Source organism: Neolamprologus multifasciatus, chromosome 13 (genome assembly GCF_963576455.1).
Source record: "Neolamprologus multifasciatus chromosome 13, fNeoMul1.2, whole genome shotgun sequence".
In the NCBI taxonomy this organism is placed as follows: domain Eukaryota; kingdom Metazoa; phylum Chordata; class Actinopteri; order Cichliformes; family Cichlidae; genus Neolamprologus; species Neolamprologus multifasciatus.
Window position 1 is genome coordinate 5,400,468 of NC_140451.1, and position 9,909 is coordinate 5,410,376.

General features: G+C 39.7%; 1 pseudogene; it reads right to left on the reverse strand.

The window, feature by feature from the left end:
- Nucleotides 1-375: 375 nt before the first annotated feature.
- LOC146504913 (uridine 5'-monophosphate synthase-like) lies at nt 376-5,607 on the reverse strand (annotated as a pseudogene).
- Between the last annotated feature and the right edge of the window lie 4,302 nt (nt 5,608-9,909).

Genomic DNA, 9,909 nt, shown 5'->3' on the forward strand with positions numbered 1-9,909 from the left:
TGCAGTGGTAACAGAGAATTAGACACACTTAGCATTTTATATATCTTCATCTTGACTAAACAGCTCCAGTTTTATGGGATAAAGCTGTAACCCCAAAGTCATCATTAAATGGGTGGGATGAAATTAAAAGGTAAAAATACAACAGCTAGTCCTACTTTTGCATTCTTCAGTAGGAATACTAGAAACACATCATAATTTCCCCACAACCCTTTAATGAATCTTCACTACTTTTGAGATTCTAAATTACAACAGAATAATACAATTTTAAAAAGGCCAATAAAAGTCTCAATCATGCATGAATTACTTTTTCTGCACAGAGTAAACTGTGGAAATTCACATATGACCTTTGACAATGTAGGACGGGTTTGGGGATACAGTGCAAATGTTTCTGGGTATGTATTAAAGACAAAGGGCAGGAACAGCATTCAATATAGTTGCAAAATGTCTGATTGGTGAATTTTTTTCTTGTGTGTTTTTGACTTTTAACTTAGCTTTACTTTTTTTCTCCAAAAAAAAAACAACCAAACAATCAGTGAGCAAATTAATACTTTTTATTATTAGACTTGGCCATGGGGTCATTTTAAGTTCTTTCTCTACTGATGGCCTGCTTTATTGTAGAGCTGTTTGCAGCAAAAGCTGAGCAGCTGCTAGTTATCTTGTTAATCCCATAGATTACAGGGACAAAAAGTGTAGAGCAAATAGATTATTGTGGAAGATGGATGCTGACTGGTTTTTCTCTGTGAGGACAAATTTGAGAGTCCCAGAGGGTTACTAAAACCGATTTATAGCCAATGCAATTTTCATAACAGTCAAAAATCCATCATTTCTCTGCAAAAGCTGCCTGCATTTAACCAAGAGCACAAACAAAGTCCACAATTTCATTGTGTAAAAGCGGTAACTTATAAAGATAAGAAGACATATAGATATTTATTGTCAGTGGTCACAAAACTGTGAAAAAACATGGAAACTGTTAAACAGCGAGAAATGAAAAACCAAAAGACTAAAATATAAATAAACCGAACTAAAGATAAGCACTAAATAAGAATATAGAACAATAGATGAGAGCAACATGTTTAAATCCAACATCCAGCTGTGCTTTTAGGGAGAGGTGGAGGGGTTACGCTTTTCCTGGGGAAGCAGGAAAAAGCAGTTTTTTAATTGTTGGTTTTGGACTTGATTTAAATCTCTTCCCTGAGGGCAAGAGGAAGAATAGATGATACCTGGGGTGAGTTAGCACATTAAAAACTGAACCGTGTGTGGGGGTGTAGTGGAGCATGTGTGCCAAAATAACATGGTAATAGAAGGTTTTAAAAGGATGCAGGAAGCAGTCTGATCAAAAAGAGATATGTATGATCTTAACACTGCATAATGTATTGAAATGACATGCTGGCACCACAGAAGGCAACAAGTTTCTCCTCCATTGTTGTGGATATTTAGTTGCATGATGTGATGAAACCGGGGGCTTCCTAAAAGGGTGAGGTGCTGAGATTTTCAATACTTTGACAAAAGACTGAAGGAAGGGAGGGTGAAGTGCTAAGTTATCAGGTAAAGCTAACAGGCTTAGTTAGCATTCTGTTAGCATTCTGCACCTTTCCAGCTGTAACAATGTCAGCTGAATCTGACAACTGAAAAAATACTAAAAATACTGAAAAAAGCAACAATATGATCATGAGAGGTCCAAACTGGCAGAGGTGAAACACACCAGGCTGGCCTAACTTTAACCCATAAAGCCAATACAGGGTGCAAGTTTAATACAGGTTATCTGGGACTGTGCTTAATGCCTGAATTATGATTCAGCTGGAAATCTACATCATGACTGACGTTACGTACATGTAAATTGATACCCCTCTCAACTCTACACCATAACTTCATATATAATCACTATATTAGCTATAACTTTAGCTAAGATAAGATAAGATAAAACTTTATTAATCCCTCGGGTGGGTTCCTCTGGGAAATTTGGTTTCCAAAAGCACAGCACCGACAGAAGTTACAGAGCGTGAGCAGAATATTATATATACACACACACATATATAAATACAGAGACATGTATAAATAAAATATATGAAGGGGATAAATAGAATAAATAGGAAAAAAAAAATACAGGTGAATTGCACATTTCAAGTATTGAGGTCTATTGCACCGTTGACTATTAACAAAAAGTATTGCACAAAAGGTATTGCACAGTGAAGTGAAGAGGCACTACAGCTTAGTTGTTCCTCCCTCCTTTGAAACTCGAGTCAGAGAGTTACTTAGATGCTGCTCTGGCCCACTCTCTTTCTGTAAGCATCCCAGCCCGACTTCCTGTACAACTCTGCAGCTTCCACCCTATCAGAGGCTGCCAAAATGCCTCGTCCCACGATGATGACATCAGAGGCTTTGCTGTAGACAACTTCCTCTGGAGTGGTGTACTGCTGGCCCAGCAAATCTCCTGTAAGGGGGAGGGAGACCGAGAGAAGGGAAAATAGGTTTAGAGGAGACTGATACAGACTTTGGGAGATCAGCAATAGCAGGGGCAGCACCAGTTTCATGTACTATAGCACCACCCTGTGTTAGAAATGAGTCATGGCACCATAAAGCAGAGTGCAAGGCTGCATGAGGTGCAGTTTGGCCTGAACTTTATAAAAACCTCGAACGAGTTAACACAACTCTCTGAATCTCCTGTTGGGACACGTGTGATCCTCGGGTTACAACAACAAGGGATGTAACACTGAGTGTATCCATGTATCTTCAGTAGGGTGGATTTCATATAGACACTGCATTCACAACTCACTTCGTAGTTCTTTTAGTATGATGAATATAAGTGAAGAAAATGATGATAAACAAAGAAACGTCAGCTCAAAGTTCAGTGAAAGCTGTCAGACTTACCTCCAGCCTGCATCTGCACCCCGGGGGTCATGTGGATGAACTCTGGCCTCTCTGTGAGCTTAGTGCCACAGATAAACCCAATCACAAAGTCCGAGTGCTCCTCTGCCATTTGTACCTATGAAAACACAAAACAGCTGTAAACTGAAAAGAACACAAAGCACATGTAAACAAATTTAGAAGAAGAGCACACAGAAATGAGCTCACACAGCCTTCGTGTATTCACCAGCAGCCAGAGATCCCCTAGGAGCTCATCTGAGCTATGAGCAATACAGCCTCGGGCCAGAGGCTTCCCTACAGCTGCTCAGACCTTTCACCACTCCCGGCCCCGGCACTGCGTGGGCATTCACTATGTGGGGACCACGATGAAATCTGGTACAAACCACCTGGAGAAAAGACAAGATCACAGCGTTCGACTACTTTGGAGACATTTTTAAGTTACTTTGAATTTACACGACCAAAAGAACGTGAAACCGTCTCACCCTCATACTGATGCTTGACTGTGTTCCAATGTCAGCGAACTTGCGATCTTCAAAGATAAGAAAGTTGTGCTTTTCTGCCAAGGCCTGCATTTTCTGAATAAAGGCTAATGTGTAGTCCTGTTAACACATATGGAAAAAAAAAACTAACATCAGTTTGTTTGTTGCATGTACAGATTTGAGGTTTTAGTTGATCCTGCTGTATCCTGGAGGATGTCTACATGGGTCTTCAGCATGCAGATCTTTGGAACCGAGCGACTCGGCCAGCTGGAGCAGCTCCTCGCTGCTGGTTACATCAGCAGACACACAAAGATTGGACTGTTTGTCCTCCATAATCTTCAGCAGCTTTGCTGCTAGAGGATGAATGTCTGCAGACAACAGAAAGAACAGAAAATGAGAAAAGAAAAGAGCAAGAGCAGTCCACAGCATGTGTGTGGAGCTCAATGAAAACACCACCAGTCTCTGCTTTGACATGAAATAACTAAATAATTTAAGTTCTACATACTTGGTAACTTGGCTCTTTCTGAATAACTGAGCTCCAGCTTCTGTTCACACACAGCTTCTTGCTGGCTGGAGAGTCTGTGCCATTCTTGGGCCTGAGAGTGAGTCAAGGTGACAGTTTCACCGATTTTTTGTTTCTAGATTGTAGCGTAATGCAAGCAAACACACCAGCTACACTGGGGGGAAAATTCTGGAGAGTTGTACCTGAAAGTGTTGTTGTCCCGGATGAACTCGAGGACACTCTGGCGGTTTGGGCGTCGATGCGTCGGCTGCCTGCAGCACACGGAGCAGCTGAGATATGGGAGATGACGGGATGGAGCTTGATTCCCTTTGATGCCAACATCTCCACGCCACCTTGCTCTCTGTCCATTAGTACAATTGCATCCGTCACTTGAATAAAAACATGTCAGAGGTCATTCTTGTGTACTGCTGCTCTGATGACATCAGTACAGCGTAACTATGATATTATTATCTTTACTGTAACGTTAGACTCTGGACCTTCAGTCCCTCTTTGTAGAGCACTTCAGCAGTCTCCAGGATGCTGGTGCCGCTGGTCACCGTGTCCTCAATGATCAGGCATGTGTCCCCCTGACGGAACGACCCCTCCACCAGCCGTTTGGTTCCTGAAGCAGAGTTACAGAGGCAAATACTGAAGGACAAACTTACAGTAATTCTCAAACTATGAACTATTAACCAACAATATAGCATGCTAGATGAAGCACGCACTTTCCTGCTTTGCATTTGTTTTTAGGTTTGGTTTACGCAGGTTCTGCACCATTGAACTGGGATTTCAAACAGTTTAATGTCTGCCTACACTGGACACCTGTGTATTCATGCACACCTCAGTGGGGGTACTGCCCGAGGCTTCAGCTTTTTCAAACATCTGGACAGCAAGTTTAATCAGAGCCTGTAGTGGCAGCATTTTTTATTCTTTTGAAAACCTGATCAGCTGAGAGCGGCTCACCATAGTCCTTGGCCTCCTTCCGCCTGATGAGCATGGGCAGCTCATGTTGTGAGCAGATGATTGTGGCCAAAGGCAAGGCTGTGTAAGGAACCCCACACACAGAGTCGAACTGCAGACCCTCTTCCTGCACTCGCTGGTAGATGAGATTTGCCACCTGGAAGTAAAAAACAGTAGTTTGGGTCTGTTTGTCAGAAAAAAAGATCAGAGTTTAGAGTGATGTGTTGCAGATGATGAACTTCTAATAAAATGTTAATTAAAAGCTGATACAGCTGTTTAAAGCTGAATGGTTTGAAACGCTCATCCTTATCTTGTCCTGAGTGACCTGAAGAGCTTCAGAAAGCTGCAGATTCCTGTAACGATTATTGAGGCTGGAGTGAGAGATTAGCTGGTGAGAGGTCCAGTTTTATCTGTTTTAACTGCTATTTTCCGTGAAAGGAGTTGATCCCTGAAACTCAGTCATTGTGTCTGCTACATTACTGTGAAATAAACCACGTGAGTATGAATATTACACAGGAACTGACGAGTGCCTACACAGATACTGCATCCAGCAGACGTTTCATGTGTCCGGTATCGCTTTGAGCTGTTCTGTTCTACAGTCACGAAGATAGCACGTGTTACCTGGTTCATGAGCGCGGGGTGGGACACGAGCACCCTCAGGTCGTTATAAATGGGTGTCATCAGGCCGCTCTTCAGCTTGTATTCCCCGAACTTCACTCCGTTCACGTCGTGGAGCTTCAGGATTAAACTATCAATTGAAGCGCCGTCCATTCTCTCCGTATCTACGAGCTTCCGCTGGACTTTCACGTCGTCCTCAAAACTTGCTCGTCCAGGTTCGCGGTACCGCAGTTACGGTAACACAAACACTTCCGCTAAACCTTTCAGAATAAAAGCGTCAATGTCCGTTTTAAGAGCGTTTAATGTTTACAGATCAAATGTCGCGTAGCTCAGTGAAGAAACGTGAAGAAGCCCGGTAGAAAGAATCGTTGTTTGTGAAAGTTCAAAAATGACGACTCGAATAAATAACGTTTGCGACAGGCTGCGGTCCAGCCTCTTAGCTGTGATAGGCTCCAGCACATCCAGAAGATGTATGGATGAGAAAAGTACGCCCTAACCGGAACTAAATACCCGCGTCAGCGGTATAGCCCTTCAAAATAAAAGCACCGACCTCAGTTGTATACGTTTACAAAATGTGTGCACGTTTTCAAAATGTACAATTTATATTTGCATTTCAAGTTATCGAAATAATTTACTCAACACATCTGTGGGTTTTACAGTAAAAGAAAAAAGACTAGGATTTATGTTTTTTGTGTGATTTCTGATCAGTTGCATTAATACAGTATGTCAATGAAAAAAACACTAAATTCAGACACATGAGGTTGAGCTATAAAGAATGATACCAAGCATGGCAGGGAAACATAAAATAAAAACAATTTAAAGGTGAAATACAAATGTAAAATCAAAAATGGCCAGTTATGTTTGGACCTCAGAGGGTTGACTCAGCAAATCATGAAAGATTAGGTTTAACTGGTTTTGTTCATGACAGTGCAGATTTCTGACATGGTGTATAAATTTACGCATGTAACAATTTGATTTTTTTCTAACAAAAAGTATGAAACGCAAGTGAGAGGTTATGAATCTCTCCCTCTCTTTTGTTGGAGACCACAGAGGAAAGAAGTATCAAGAATGGTGAACGGTGGAAAGCTCCATACTGTTCTCATGAAAATGTCTCAAAGAGAAAACTGACAGAGGTCATAAACTGTTTCACAAGGCGCAATGTTAGCCGGAGACAACAAACTGCTGGCAAATTTTACCATAATGTGATATTAGCCACAATGTTTTTAATTAGATGACAGTTTAAAGCCAAGGATGGAACTTTCTTGAAATCTCAACCAAAGGCCACCGGTGTGCTTGTCCCCTCTCTGCTCTCACTCATAAGCCCCTTTCACAAACGTATGAAACCTGTGCAGCACTAGGAAGGTAGCCTCAGAGTATGTCATTTCCTCGTTTTACTTTCAATCATGGTCATCGAGTCTCTGACAATAAGAAAATGTGTTTACATCATTTTTATAGATCCCATAAATAATTGTGGCTATATTACAGAACAGCACACAGAACAACATACTAATTTGTAAAGAAAACAATTTTCACTAGCAGTCAAAAACTAATGTGTACATTTTAAAGAGTGAGAAAACAAAATTTGTGTTCACGTTTGCAGTTTTGTTTTGTTATACAATATTTGAAATAAAAAACAAACAAAACACTACATTTTCAGAAATATTTGTTGGTGTTTTCTTGTTCGTTTGTTTGGGTTTTTTTGTACTACTTGAACACTAAAGTGGCCCTTCATTGAGATGAGAGTGCCAGCAGTGGCCCACAGCTCATTTAAGTTTGACACCCCTGTGTTAGACTAAATGGCAAACGAAAAAGTTGTTCAAAAAGAGCAACTGTCATAATATGGAAATGTGTAACTTTGAAATAGTAAAGTAGAATTTAGATAAAGTCATTATGATCTAGGACTGTAACATGCAAAAAATGAGCAAATGAGAATATAAGACAAAATTCATGCCAGAAAAAGTCACTAGTGTTATGTCATATTACGACATCCCAAACACAACCTACAGTAACGGAAAAAAGAAAGTGCTCCTGCAGTGTACCTTCAGCAGCAACTTCATTATGCAGGAATTGTAGTCCTCTCTTCTTACAGCGTTGCTTAAGTTCATTAAGGTTTGTGCAACTCTTTAAAAAAAATCAGGAATATTATTTTGAACATACAGTGACTTCTGAATCACTAGTCATTCAAACGATATATCATAAGAAAAAGCAGAATTTGTTATAACATGATCATGCAATGTGAACACACTGATTGCTGGAATAATTCATCACTGGTGATTATTGTTAAGGGCTCTGCTTGACAGTTGACAAAGTGTTGTCATTTGTTCAGATACAACTAAACTGTGCTCCCATATTTGTTTTAGTCTTTCTTCCTTAGTCATACTTCTTCGGTGTTTTTCTAACTGTGATGTTATGAACTTTAATATTTACCACATTAACTGAGGCCTGTAGCGTCTGAAATGTAGCTCTTAAATTATTGACTGACCTTGAGGTGAATATGCTGGGGCATCCACAGAGAAGATAAGTAACTGTCTCAAATGTTTTCCACTTGTAAATAATTTTTCTGACATTAGAATAATGAACTCCAAATTGTGTGGAATGACCTCATGAACCTTCCCAGACTGATGGGATAAGCAATTTCCTTGATGCTGATGTCTTTCCTGCCAAAACTTCTGCTTGTATAGAGGTGCTCACAGTTGCTGATCAATAATAAAATACATTTGATTAGTATGACTGCAAAACGTTTTTCTGAAAGACGAATACTAAACAACAGCCTCTCAAAATGCATTAATACCTGGTCCTGAGCTTGAATCTGCAGCAACCCTTCTTAGCTGCCATACTGCTGCAGGTCTTCAGACTTCTAGCATCTTCTTACTTTCTTGTAGCAGCTGTGACTACATTATTTTCTCAGTGATTATTAAGTATCCTGATTCTGTTTCTCATTCTTACACGTTATGCAGAAATGGGCACCTGGAAGCCATAAATGTAGCCATAGCTGACTTTAATTGTGACTCCACTTTTGTGACATTTGGTTGAACAGCTTCTAGCATCAGAAAAAAAAAAAAAGAAATATTCAAAGAATTAAAAATAAATCCTAAAGTGTAGCATACCAGAGCACAGCAACGTTCATGGGAGCTTATGTACTTCATGTGGTGAACACTGTGTGATGCATAAATATGCCAAAATTTGTTCTTGTAGTTGTATTTATTTTAAGAACTTACTCTGTAGAGCCAAAATCACCATGTGCACTCCATAATGATGGTGCTGTAGATTTTCCTTAGTAAAGTAGAGTCAATGACAGGACTGCTGTGGATAAAAAGGGCGACATCTGATAAGTTGGATTACAGTTGAAGGATATCTGTATTCTTTTCTTTCCTATTCGCATTTCTCTATGTTTATGCTTCTAAACAAGAAGCACAGTGAATTGTACTTGTTGTTTCGTTCAATGAACGTACAGTACTGATAACACACAATAACAAAGAGCAAACTGTGAATATGTTCCCAGAATGCAAATATGATTTGAGATCTCTCATCTAAACAGTGCTTTATTAACCAAGCCAAGATGGATTAGCTAACATTCCTTCCACGCCTGTGCTACTATTGGCAAAACTGTAGCTCTCTGATTGCAAGCGATGTTCATTTGCATCGGACACACGGTCGAAATGAGATTCCCTTGGTGATGGATGGGCTCACTCTTCCTGCTGTTTAAACAGTCTGACTAAAGACTTGTGGGGATGTGTTCCCAACTCCACACAATTCATATATCCCCCATCCACTTCGTACCTGGAAATGGGATATGTCACTTTGGTGGATCAATGCTGTTTGCCCACACTGTATCATGTTGCAAATTTACTTCACAATGCTGAAAGTGAATAGACTTATTTCCCTAATAATCTTCTTTTAAAGACCCATCTGGTCTGATGCTATGTGGATGACTCAGATCAATATGATTGAGATTTTAAAATATGCCTGTATCTTTAGCATCTGTCCTTTGCTGAAAAATTATAATGACTAAAACCGCTCAAATTCATGATTCATGTTGCTATTTGGAAAAAACCTTATGGGCTATGAGTGGAAATATTAGTGCCATTGCTGATTTTCTGCTGAGCACTGGTCTTATAAATTGCCAGGCAGTTCTCCTGCAGAGAAGAAGGAAACCTTGACCCAGAAATAATGACAAAATATTCATTTAGTTCCTCATGTGCTACACTCCTAAATCCACAATGGGATATTTTTCAGTTGCAAGTAAGAGTGCTGTGATAAAAAAAAAAAATCTGTCTCACTAAAACTGTGTAAAAACTATTAGAAACAGCTTTTTTTAAAAAACAAAGTAAAAGTGTTTGGAGTGAATAAAATCCACATGTTATAACTATTATTTATTAGAAGGTTATATCATGTTTATTGTTATACATTTAACTGAAGACATGGTTACTTTTTTTGCATTCTTACAGTAGCATTAAGCTCCACACAGTTAAAAACAAACAAACA